At 41.3% G+C, this 12591-nt stretch overlaps 2 non-coding genes across 2 annotated transcripts; both read right to left on the reverse strand.

The window, feature by feature from the left end:
* Positions 1-4353: 4353 nt before the first annotated feature.
* On the reverse strand, positions 4354-4425 carry Trnac-gca (transfer RNA cysteine (anticodon GCA)). Its single transcript has one exon. It is a non-coding gene; the product is annotated as a tRNA-Cys (tRNA).
* A 535-nt stretch (positions 4426-4960) lies between these two features.
* Positions 4961-5032, reverse strand: Trnaq-uug (transfer RNA glutamine (anticodon UUG)). The gene has a single exon. It is a non-coding gene; the product is annotated as a tRNA-Gln (tRNA).
* Between the last annotated feature and the right edge of the window lie 7559 nt (positions 5033-12591).

Below are 12591 nucleotides of genomic sequence, written 5' to 3' on the forward strand. Positions count from 1 at the left end.
ACGATCGCGATCGCCCATGTTCTAGAAACTCATGCTGCCGGAGGTGCAACATGCGCGCACCAAAATCGTAGCGAATTTCAGCAGCAAGACGAATTATCAAACGCTTTTTTTTTGGGTGGGGGGGCTGCGAATCATTATCAACCATGTTAAAATGGTCGATGACGGCAAGACGGTGTAGACTAACCTTTCGGATGGAATTGAAATGGACAGCCGCGAAACCGTTTGTCGTCGTGGCCGTTTTCCTCTTTACAGTCGATTTGGCCAAAGTTCGTTCACTTTCATCCAAGCGATAATGGAGGATCGCCCCCGGGCGGTGCTTATCAAGGAGAGGAGTTTTTTTTTTTGGTTCGTTCTGTTCAAACCCAAATCTACCCCACCCGAACGGGATTCGATGCGTTTGCAGGCGCAAATGGTTTTGTTTTTTTGTGACATGGGCTAATTGATATTTGTTTGGTTCTAGAGAAATCAAAACTTGAGCCATTGGGCAGCGGGCAGCAGCGCCTTAATCAGTCCGGGTTGAGCCGAAGCGCATAATATTATGCTCTCCACCGTTACGATGGAATTGTTTTGGGACTAAAGTGTGGAAGGAAAGCGTAAACAAACAACAACAATAAACTTTAAGCTGCTTCTTGGCGGCATTTGTGAATGTGGGAGACCCTTCCCTTCCCTGCTCATAAATTGTACTTAGCACTTTTTGTTTGCCATATTCTCTCCCATGGTTTCTAATCGTTTACTTCCGCTCGGGTAGCGCCATTCGCTTGCACCGCACTGCCAAACACGTGCCAAAGGAGGAAAATGCAATCCTTTGGCCAGGGTTACACTTGATACTGGGGCACTGATAATACCTGCAGCACCTGACATATCACGCAACTAGCGCAACTGCATTAACGTTAACGCCGGACCATACCAGTTGCACCTCCACCCGATAGCAGACGCTGCTAAAATGCACCGCAAAGGTGCGTCCTGCTGCTGTTTTTTTTTTGTACTGTCTGCAAAACACTGCACAATGCGTCTCCGTTGTACGTGTGCAACTGCAGTTGTGCATTCAACAATGTGGACCGTCAACAGCTGTTGGGGTGTTGCTGATAGATCGCAACACAATCAACCACGGGAGGGTGTCCAAGGGGTAGCAAAATGTGACACTAAGTGTATGCAGGGTTTCCCAAACTACAGTGCGTTATGAATGGATGGCTTAATCAGTATAAGCCCAAAACAAAAATGTAGCAACTTCATTCAACCAGAAAATGATACGATGAGATTGGGACTGAAGAAGTTCTTTTTAGTTCATTTACGTTGCAGTTATTTTCCGAGTGACATGAATTCGAAGTCTCAAAATTTTTAAAGTACAGTGTAATTTTGTACATGGAAATATTTTACAAACGTTACATTTTAATATTCGAAACATTAATTTTCGTGGAATTTGACTGTAATTGTCGAAATAATCGTAAAAAAAACATCAATTAATAATGTGCTTTCTTAACGTTCGATCGAGAAATCGATCGCTGAACACTAAATATAAACGATATTATAAAGGGAATTCGAGTTACGAGGAAATTTGAGTTGTACTGTATTTAATATAACAGGTATCGCTACATTTCCCATCATTTTCTCTCTCTCTCTCTTCAGCATCCTCATATACTTACTGTAGTCGATTTCGCTTCCAATAAGTATCGTAGAAATTTTAAGGCAATTCGGGTTTACCACCGTTGATGAAAATAACAACTTTTACTGCACTTTTGCTGCAACTCGTCACTAAACTGGTGCCGTTTTTTTTTCACTACACCGCCACACACATGCTGACCGTGCACCAACACTTTCTTTCTGTTTGCAATTTTTGGCTCACACGGATTTGCAAATTCACTGCCGCAATCAACAGTTGCCGGATCTAGGATTTTGCATCCAAACTTGCGCGTTGCACTATGTGACCGAATTCGTTACTTTTATTCCTTAGTCTGCAAAACTTCTACGGCGGACCATACAAAAAAAAATACAGAATTCTTCTTTTGTAGTGGACTGGTTTGGTGTATTAATTGCAGTTTCAGCAACAAAATGGCTCTTTCCACGCATATGTGCCCAGTCGGCGTTTGAATAGATATAACTTTTTGTGTAAAAGTTGCACCCTTTGTCTGCTAATTTGCACAACAAATTAATCACCTCTGTATGAATGTATCAAACAGCACTTTGTATTCACATGATGTTAGTTGGGCACCTTTGGTTGGGGCTCATTTCTCCATACTTTTTGCGTGTAATCCTTTAGGTGTGTTAATAAAATTTTACTCAGCCCACTTTGCTCACACACATATGCACCGGATTTTTGTCACTTAATTTGGTTAATAAACCTTACGATCCACAGGTATGTTACGCTTCTTCACACAAACGCAACACGATCACCTCGAAAAACAGGCGAAACAACCCGCCGAAACGGTGGTGCCACACAGCGAACTGAATTGGTTGTTTACTTAACGAAAACTGCCAGCTTACTAACTGAGCGCTGTGTTCACTTTTGCGCTTTTACCAAACCCCAACACACACGCAAGCGGAATTCATTACGCGCGCTCACGACGCGCTGCCGAGATCGCGCTTTTATGTGGAAGAGCGAAAGGAACGGCGCGCGTGATCATCGGGCCGAGATGGTCGTGGCTGGTCGGGGCGGTTGTGCGAGCGAGCCCACAACAATCCGAACCCACTTGTGCGCGAATGAACGCGTGCGGGCGAGGTTGATTTTGCCCTGAGATGATGGGTTGCGTTATTCGATCCTAGGGAGTGAGGAATTCTTCCGTTTTTTTTCCATGTATTACAGTGTTGGCCGAGCGTATGACCGCGTGTCCTTTCTTGGGTGGAGGACTTCGCTGGTTGGTGTGTGTGGTTGTGAGGGTTTTAAAGGGAAAATCTGGCCCAAGTTGTTCTCTTATGTGATGTATAATCGTTGAGGAATTTCATGGACACGAAACGCATCCTTGTGCTGTTGAAACAATATTTCAGCAGCTTCTTTGCTGAAGCATCTTCCCCGTACAAAGTGATCGATTTCAGTCTTTGGCTTTTTGTACATTTATTGACCCTTTTTCATTTTAAAGAACCATCCGGCACTGCCGGTACGTGGGCATATTGCATGTTGCAGTTCAAAGTCTTAAATTCCTACCCAAGCAGTGTTGAGGCGTTCGCACCACCAAGTAGGAAGCTTTTTCTTCCCCCGTTGCTGGAAAAGTGCTAACCCAGCAGAAACCTGCTGCTGCTACACGCAGCATCGGTGGGTAAGGTGGGCGCTAGAAGAAAAAGGGGGAGAATAGGGCTAACCGTGTGCGATTTTCTTATGGCTGCCGTAGTTTTTTTTCTACGTTGCGGCACCTGCGGCACTCCATGTGGCAGTAAACGATGGCTTACAACAACGCGCCTAGGCAGGCTAGAATTTGCCACATTGACTCCACAGGTGGGTGGGTGGGAGGTTTGTTGGCGTTTTGAAAGTGGGTTACCAGCTTTTCATTTTTGTGGAACCCTGCACGCCGCCCGTTTTTTGGTTTGGACCCCCTCCTCCTCACGTTTGCAGCAAGCACACAAACTTAAGCGGCACGAGGGTTTTATGCAGAAAGTAAATATGATTTGAGACATTATTTGAAACAATTGTGGTAGCAATTGAGACGATTAAACTGTTTTATCAAACATAAACATTGTTTAAGCAATCTAATTTATTTTTTATTCATTTTATAGAAAGCTTTATTCCTTTAGGCTGAAAAATCCCCTCTTCAATCTAATCTAAATTAATCTTCTAGTTAAATTTGGAATATTGCACATTCTATACAAATCATTCCTGTACTGTTTTGTTCGGATTTTATATAAAAATATCCCTTTCTATATTTGTCATAACTTTACCTTGTGTGTATGATAGCTTAACTTTATTTTGTTGTACATTTTTTAAATGGATTGTAGTAATGTTGGGTTCATCCGATTTAGATTCATGAGTTTGAACGCATCTTTGAACTTAAATAATAAATCTGAATCGTTACTGAAAAGATTTATAAATCGGCCAAGTTTAGTCTGTCCATCATGCCCCCCTCCTCCCCCCACGACTACCATGAATCATGGATTCATGAATCTTTTGAGAGTCGATTCCTGATTTGAATGGCTCCTCACTAAAGATTCATATGAGTGAATCTTATCAAAAGATTGATTAAGCACCACACTAGATTGTACCTTATATTGTTATAAATTGTCTCTTTTCCTTTTGGATCCTTACGGAATCAGAACACTAAACAGCCTAAATTTGTTGTAAATTTGACGAATACCAATGCAAATGATTTGCGGTAAATAATCACATCGAATTTGTAATAAAATGCGGAATAAAAAAAGAAGTCGACGAGGGGGCACCCGGGTTTGAACCGGGGACCTCTCGATCTGCAGTCGAATGCTCTACCACTGAGCTATACCCCCATGAAGCATGTGGGGTGTTACAGCGCAGCCAGTTACTAGCGCATGCGAGTTAAAAGCATGCCTATTGAACAGGTTTTACGTTATGATGCGCAAAATATTGTTTAAATTTGCATGTTCCTCACCATAACGTAATGATTAGATTGACCGTTGAATTGTGTCACGTTATCTTGCCTGATTTATCAATCAAATTATTGCAATTAGTAACATAATTAAGTCATCTGCGCAACTGCCAGTAATTAAGTTTAGTTCTTAATATGTTCATAATTAAACTCAATTTTACACAACGTTTTGTTTCCTAAGCAGTGTGTGTACAAAAGCTGAATATTAACACACGGAAGATGTAACTGAAAATAGTGTTTTATTCGAAAAAACAAAAAATTGTGCACTGGTTATTATTATGAGAAAAGAACAAGAATTTTAGAAACAAAACAACAATAAATAGTTGTTCTCTCTCGCTTGGATCTTTTGGATACATTAAAGAGTTGTTGTATTTGTCTTATCTAACATATACAAAAGTTGCAAGGAGGTTTGAAAAAGGTTCCACCGAGATTTGAACTCGGATCGCAGGATTCAAAGTCCTGAGTGCTAACCATTACACCATGGAACCGAGAACAATAGTTACAATAAGCGACTATTGTTTTCCCCCCGGTTACCATATCTTGCCATACAGATTGAGATCGCGATATCGAGATCGAGATATTACATCCCGATGCAAAAGCGTTCGGTTTTCCATACAATTTAGCTATGAAACTCACCTGTACGACGGATGCATCACCTGCATGGGAAAAGGTGGAGGGTCTAAAAGACACGATGTGGTCTTTGAAGAAATTGACCCACAAATCTATTGACACACTACCCCACATCAAGCAGCAACGAGGTGTGGACTGTTTTCAATTTACTTTTAATAATAACATGTTTAAACCTCCACAGTAGATGGTGGCGACCAACACGAATCGGCATACATACATGCTGAGTTGATCCAGGTTGAGGTAGAGCATTGCAAATAAATGCCATCGTTCCATAAATTTTTCTGCCACCAAAGCAGAAAAGTTCACACCGCACAAAACAAAAGCGCACCCGTGTGCACACTTTCCACACACTACGTGATCGATTGAAACCGTTTCGATTGCACATTCATTGGGGCAATAAACAAAAGTTGGTAGGAAAAAAATGGAAACCACAAAAATAGGCTCTTTGCTTGCGTTTTAAACCAGTCTCCAACATTCCAAGGAACTGGTTCTGTTTGTTGAGCAAAATGTACATTATTTGAGCAAAGAACAACTCAAACGTTCGGATTGGCTAAACGAAAAAACACTATAAGGGTCAGATACAATACAAATAATTATGAGCAAGAGAGCAAAAGTCAATGATCGATGTGTTTTTTTTTGCATAAATTAGTTTTTATTTTTTGTGCGCTCTAAGTGACCCCCAATTTGAAGAAGAAAAAACTGCTTTCCATGCAAGGATAGTTGTAATGGCTAAAAAACCACCAAACCCTACACCTACAGACACAACGAAAAAGCAACGCTGCCGAGGAGGGGTAGCGATCAACATGTTAAAGACACGTAGGAAAAACGGCCTGTGAAAATTCATCCCGCCACCACACCACAAAAAAGGGATGGTTTTGAAAATATTTTTGTGCCAAGTTTTTGGCAAAGTTGTGCAAACATTGTGGCTCACTGTCGAAATTAGTGTACAACGAGGAACGCCTTCAAAGAGTTCTTTTTTTTTCGGAAGGCAATTCTTTTAAATTTTGGCAGTGTTTTCAAGGCATGTTATTATTTTCCATTCGCCCATCCTTGCATCGGGGGGAGTTGCAGCTTTGTACCAAAAAAAAAGAGCTTTCAACATCGGGGTTGCGCTGGGGCCATTTACGAGATAAATGTGTGAGATGGTTTACATACGGAGACATCGCGGTTATTTGTGTAATGGTTATTTGTTCTATTAGACTACACAAAAGTTGGTGCTCTATTTGCATCATTTCAATCATAATTAGTAATTAGAATTGCAATAAGTTTGAGCACCGGTTTATAATCTTTTCAATCATTCATTCATTCATTATCATTTCACTCATGTGGCCTTCCATGCTCCAACAAGATTGTTCGCCTGTATTAGGTTCAATCACACAATAGGTAGTTAAAACATTGAAACAATTGAACCTTTATGAAATTTCCTTTGTAAATTGTAAAGTTAAAAGTAAAAATAGAAAATAAACTTGTGCTAAGTGTAATTTTTTTTTATTTTTTATTTGTTTACTAAGAAACTTAATTGAACTTAGAAAGCTTGCAGTGTACACATCGTAGACCATCTTTACGTGTATAGCGGTTGTATGTTATTTTTACGTGAGTACCGTGTGTAATTTAGCAGTAAGTTCTTTGTTTCAACGAAATATGAAAGGAATCGTTATGCAATCACTTTAATAATGTAATGGCATAAATTGCATTGCCAATCGGTTATTATATCATTGGCTAGACAATTGAAATGGAATATTAGTTCAGTGTTACATTTGTACCAAATAAACACCACCCAACTACTAATTTTCGTTTTATGTCTTGTTTATTTTATTTCTGAATCTCCATATAGCTATAAATTATAATAGTTTTCAAGGTTATTTTAAGTTTTGGTTGTTTTAGAAAACAATCAAACAATAGGAAAATCCCGCCCAAAATGTTTAGCGTATTGAATGAACATAAAAATGTTTCTGATTTACCTTGCGATTAATAAACTAATGTTTATAAACGTAATGAACAACGCGTTGCATTAAAAATGCATCAATTTCTTCATTAAAATTAAACAATCATCAAAAAAAATGCATTTCCACGAATTGAGGCGGAGCTTCACTATTACGAACACGCCTACTTTTCATGCATTCTTCGTTAAATTTCTTTTCGTCAAATCATGAATGTTTTCAGCATCTTCGTTAAGCTATCGATGAAATGAAGGTACAATTACACTGCGCGCGAATCGAACGTACGGTTTCGCAGATCGCACAAAGGCACATTTTGAATTTATTACTTTTTTCCAATACAAGCAGGCTCTAGTATAGACAATTTTTTTTTCACAAAGAAGGAACTGGTCGTATTGCTCAAAACTTAGCATAACATTTTATACAATTCACATTGGTTGGGAGACATTTCCTTTTTCGTGCCGTGAAGCTTAAGTCCCACATGTATTCGGCCATGCTGTTGCATGACAATCCGTCATCCAAGAGTGTTGTCCTTTTCCTAGTAAGGACGATTCAGTCGATGTTTTGATGAAAAATGAAAACATTGTTTGTACGAATACAAATACTTATTTACTAAATGAAAACCTAACTTGAACAACAAATTGTATATAAATAACCTTGTTTGGAGGGGGGGAGGGGTGTAGAATTACTTTCAAGCATAGAAGATCTTGAGCATTAGTCACCTTCAACAAAAGACTCTAACCCATATTTAGCAAGTTTGAGTTCCAAAAGGAACAAGAATATTCCAATGCAGATCGGACATCACAAAACATAGCACTTAACAAATTTCGAGAAAATCAGAATCGGTGAAGTCAGCAGTAATCTTGCGAGTGAGACGCAAAGCTTTGGTGGCTTTTATGGCCCAAAGCTTTTTGAGCCTGTTGTCAAAATTTATCGGAAATCAGGAGAAGGGCATAACAGAATTGCAATTTTTTAAAAACCGGTTGGAATGGTTTCACATTCTTGTTTTTGTTTTTGTATTGCACTTGGGAAGGACGAATTTATATTAGTGGAAAAATATAATCTTAAGTATTTCAACGTTTTTTTAAATCTAAAACTAAAATTTTCAAGCAATATTTCCAATTTTAATGTTAGTTCTTTCAACAGTACGTTATCTTAAAAATGATTACGAAATGAACACCAGTTGGCAGCAACGGCGAACGGATTTTTGTCGTTTGAACTCCGTACTTCCCTTGCATGACTGCCGTTAGGCCATTTTTGCTACATGGGAATCGACGCGCCCGTCCTGTTCGTTGGTAGCGAGCGCCCTCTTGCGCGTATGGGCCGTATCGCTGATTCTATTTAAATGAACCGCTGCTCGCAACAGACGGCTTGTAATGGCCAGACATGTCAAATTTAACACCAGCGCAGGAATTTATAAAATCCTTATATTTTGTAAGAAAACCAACTTCCAACTGGTCATTTTAAACACATTTCACAATGTGAGTACCAGATTCGATTCTAGTCTAGTAGGCTCTTCGGAATACTCGAATAATGAATATTCAATCATCGTACGTTGTTGGCCAACAAAAATCAACTTGTTGACAGCCACGCATACATGTTTTCTCCATACGATTTACTGCGCAATGCAAAACATGTGCCTATCCAAAATTGCAGTCGTGGTAGATAATTTGTTTACATTTCGTAAAATTTTAATAACCTTGAACCGCTTTCGCATTGAAAATAAAGTGTGGATTTGGTGTCTTCGGAGTGATTCAGATTGAAAGTGTGGAGTCCACAACCCTCAATTCGAAGGTGGAAATCCCGAGCCTCTTAGGTCATCGGAAAAGGAATTAGGAAATTCTTAGCAATGCAAAAGAAATTCACATGTAATCTAGACTATACCCTTCAGTTCGATAGAGTTCGATCAATTCCACACCGGCTATAGAGGCATTTCACCCATCAGTAAAATCGGTCCGGAAGAAAGACTCTGCATACAAACCGTCCCATAAACCAAATTGAGTTTGACATGACTGTTCTAGGTATTCTAAAAATGAAATCCACGATCTCCCATCCGTGTGCATTACCACCATCAACCGTTTGGGGCGAAAGAATGAGCTTAAAGATCAAGACAAGAAAAAAAAACCAGACGATCGTACCGCCGGCGCACCTAACGCGTACTCTTGAGCCGAAACAGTTGCACAATCTGGGTAGAAAAACACGTTTTAGCGCCAACCTGTGTGCAGGTAAAAACGGACCTGTAAAAGACTCAATATGATTCACGCAACGGATATTCGGAACAATCACGTGCGTTTCACCATTCTCACATGCGTCCGTCGTGACGATGTCGATTTACAGCGCGAAGGGAGGAAGAGCATGAATTTTATTGTTCTTTTTCTTTTCAACCATCCGTTTCACAACCAACACCTACACACGCTTCCGCGCACATAAACTAGAAAGTCCACAGTGGTAAACAAATTTAAGTCTCGACTTGCAGTTCATGGTTGGGCATGTGTTACGTTCATTGCATTAATGGATGTTAATTTAATTTCTTTATCTCTTTTACATTTACAGAACAACGGGGTGTTTAAAAAAAAACAGTGTGTATCAATGGAAATGCCACGGAGCGGAAATGATTCCCGCTGCTATGTGGGACCCTTTTATGGGACCGAGTGTACGACCGGCGGATTGATGTGAGTAAAGCAGTGCCGTGCGAGCGTGTGCGTGTGTGTTGGTGCGCTAGTGTGAGCAATGACGTTTTGTAGCACGAGTTCGAGCCAGAAATATGCTCGCCGCGCGTCTATTGTGTGGTGTGCGTTTTCTGTTCCATCTTTGCACTCAAACCGAGCGGTTCATCATTCTGTGCTTTCCGTCGTCTCGTTACCCGGTAAGTTTGCGAAGAACTTATTCCAAGTGGTTTGGCAAAGCGTCATATTAGTGGAGTCGCTGTTAAGAATTTCGCTGCTAAATGCCATACGGTTGCTATGGATATTGGCGTTTAGCTCGGTACTTGAATGACCTGCGATCGTTCACCCGTTGACAACAGTCGCTTGTTCGGGGTGCATTGCGGTGTGTGATCAAACTTGAGGCAAGCAGTATCAGTCTACAGTTACGCGGTGCTTTACTTGAATAATTCATCTCTCGTTCGGTGCGTCGTCGTCCGGTGAAAGACGGATTAAATCGATCGCGTGTTTGGTAGTTTGTAACGAAACACACTGCACACTGTTTTTTTTTTTTGGTTGCAAATTTACTCGTTTGCAATGAAAGCGAATTTTACTCTTCGGGCCATACAAGACGCCGGCCAATTTTGTGATATTTCGGTCCCCTGTAGACGTAAAACAGAAAAGAGGTCGCGATCCGAGAAGTGAAGGTTACAATCCGAAGCAACAAAACCGATAGTGGTGTGGTGGAAGAGGAGTGATGCCGAAGTGGAATGGCAATGAGGGGGAAAATCCGACCGCTGCAGCTGCTGCATATGTGCGATGAGGAAAAAGAACGGCAATGAGCCGGCAAACAGCTGGCAGCCCTAATGCTGCTTACGGAGTTAGACCAGATGTAAAGTATTAATGAAGAAACTCATTGACGATTCTCGACAAATGTAATGAAGATGTACGCAATTTACCTCGCCAAGGGCAGGAGTGTTGGTGGATATCCCAAAAGCAACCCCGTTGACTGGTGTGGCACCCCGCAGACGGGCATCGTAAATAGTCCGATAAAAAAGGTCAGGATAAAACCTAACCTAGCCCACGGTGTGGCGCCGTGGTAGCGTGCGAAGTAAACAAGCGAAACCAGTTAGACGCTAGTCTCCAACTGAAGAATCCAGTTTGATCTAGCACCAGGAATATGATGAACAAACCCCGTGCGGAGATGAAGCATTGGCAGTGCAATTAAAAGATAAAATCTATCTACGCGGTGAATGGGAAGTGAAGAAATCCGACCTGTTGTGCAGTCGACGCCGAGGTGTGTGATGTGAAGGAATGTAAATATTCGTAAGGCTTGTAATCGTACCGGTCTGCTAAATATAGGAGACGGTCCACGGTAGCCTCCGTCGCAAAGTCCTCGTGCGACCAACGTGAGTCTGCCGAAAGATAACCAGCCGGACACAGCCAAACAATGGTGATGAACGTGTTGCTGCTAAACATAAACGCTTTGTATGTGGCAATACACACGCCATTGACACGTATGCAGTGCCACAAGTTCCACATGCACGCCTTCCACCAACCTGTATCAGGTGCGGTTAATGGTACAAGTCCGTTGAACCGCCGGCGTGTTGCAGTGAACGAAGACACGCGACCCCACCATTCTTCGTTCTTGGATTTCAAAGGGCTTCTGGTTGCGATCTCTCATTACGCGAAGAAGAAGGAACTGGCATTCGCGACCTGTTTCTTTACGACGCGACCACACCACACTGCCAAAGCACGTAAGCGGAGTAAAAAGTGGACGGTGGGTTTGCAATAGCCTTAGCGGCAAGGTGACACAACAGGATAGCCAAGGACATGGCGCCTTTGGGAAAAACCGCCACACATCGCCAGAACCGGTTGGAGGTAGAATTCCTTCTTTTTGCTTGTTTTTGTTTTCTGCGTTTTTAAGTAGCTCTAACGACCCGTCTCCGATCGAGACGTTGACCTTGAAGAAGGAAGTGGTTCTGCATCAGATTCACGAGGTTGTCTCGAGAGTCACATTAAAGCAGACGTTCGCGACTCACGTGTGTTTTGCCAACACATCAACCCCCTTGATGTTGATTAAAATTTGCCCATATAAAAAAACCTCCCACACGCCCACACACAGGTGTGACAGCATGCTTTTGGGCGGAAAATTTAAGTGGCGCTTTATGGCAATTTCATTAGCACGTTCAACTCAGCAAATGTTGCATAAATTATTCCCATGTCGAAAACAGCACGAGATGAATCAAAATCTTCTCTGAAAACGGATAGCTATGCGATAAATCCCGACCGATGTTTGTTTCTCGGAAGTTTGTTTGATACCGGAAAAAACACACAACGAGACCCATACGGAGGAAGAGGTTGTTAAAATGCTGGCGCAGCTGGTTTATGTGCGAGACTGTTCGAAACGACACTGTATATGTGTTTTTTTATTGTTTCTCTCATGCTCTATCGATCTTCTTCAAAACCGAATGTCTTCCTATTGAAATGGAACGGGCTGCGTACATGGCTGTGTACGTTTGAAAAAAAAAGCAGACGATTCACGGTTGAGAGATATGCTTACGTCAATATTTGGTCGTAAAGAGGTGCGTTGGCAATTAACGTTGTAGTAGGCCGTCTGATGGTAAAGTGTTAATTTTCACCGAGATTTGCTTAACACCCAAACCCTTTTTTGTTGGAATTGATGGTTACTCACGTCACTGTGTGTTCCACATTTTTATCGGAAGTGGCCAGGAATCTGGCTTTAGTATTGTTAACAAGAATCGTGCAATTGCGGCAAGAATTAAAAGATATCCATTAACATGATTTATTTGCTTTCTAATTTCAGTTTCATCCAAC

This window comes from Anopheles marshallii, chromosome 3, assembly GCF_943734725.1.
Source record: "Anopheles marshallii chromosome 3, idAnoMarsDA_429_01, whole genome shotgun sequence".
NCBI classification, from domain to species: Eukaryota; Metazoa; Arthropoda; class Insecta; order Diptera; family Culicidae; genus Anopheles; species Anopheles marshallii.